We start from the raw sequence: 736 nt of genomic DNA, 5'->3' as shown, positions 1-736 counted from the left end.
TGGATGGATGGATGGATGGATGGATGGATGATAAATACATGAATGGATGGATAAATGAATGGATGGATGGATGGATGGATAAATAGATGGATGGATGGATGGATGATAAATACATGGATGGATGGATAAATGAATGAATGAATGAATGAATGAATGAATGAATGAATGAATGAATGAATGAATGGATGGATGGATGGATGGATGGGTGGGTGGAAGGATGAATGAATGAATGAATGAATGAATGGATTAATGAATGAATGAATGAATGGATTAATGAATGAATGAATGAATTAATGAATGGATTAATAAATGGATGGATGGATGAATGAATGAATGAATGATAAATACGTAGATGGATGATAAGTACATGGATGGATGAATGAATGGAAGGATGGATGAATGAATGAATGGATGGATGGATGGATGGATGGATGGATGAATGAATGAATGATAAATACGTAGATGGATGATAAGTACATGGATGGATGAATGAATGGAAGGATGGATGAATGAATGAATGAATGGATGGATGGATGGATGGATGGATGAATGAATGAATGATAAATACGTAGATGGATGATAAGTACATGGATGGATGAATGAATGGAAGGATGGATGAATGAATGAATGGATGGATGGATGGATGGATGGATGGATGGATGGATGAATGGATGGATGGATGGATGGATGGATGGATGGGTGGGTGGGTGGAAGGATGAATGAATGAATGAATGAA

The sequence above is a fragment of the Oryzias melastigma genome, linkage group LG1 (genome assembly GCF_002922805.2).
Source record: "Oryzias melastigma strain HK-1 linkage group LG1, ASM292280v2, whole genome shotgun sequence".
In the NCBI taxonomy this organism is placed as follows: Eukaryota; Metazoa; Chordata; class Actinopteri; order Beloniformes; family Adrianichthyidae; genus Oryzias; species Oryzias melastigma.
This window is presented reverse-complemented; position numbering follows the sequence as displayed.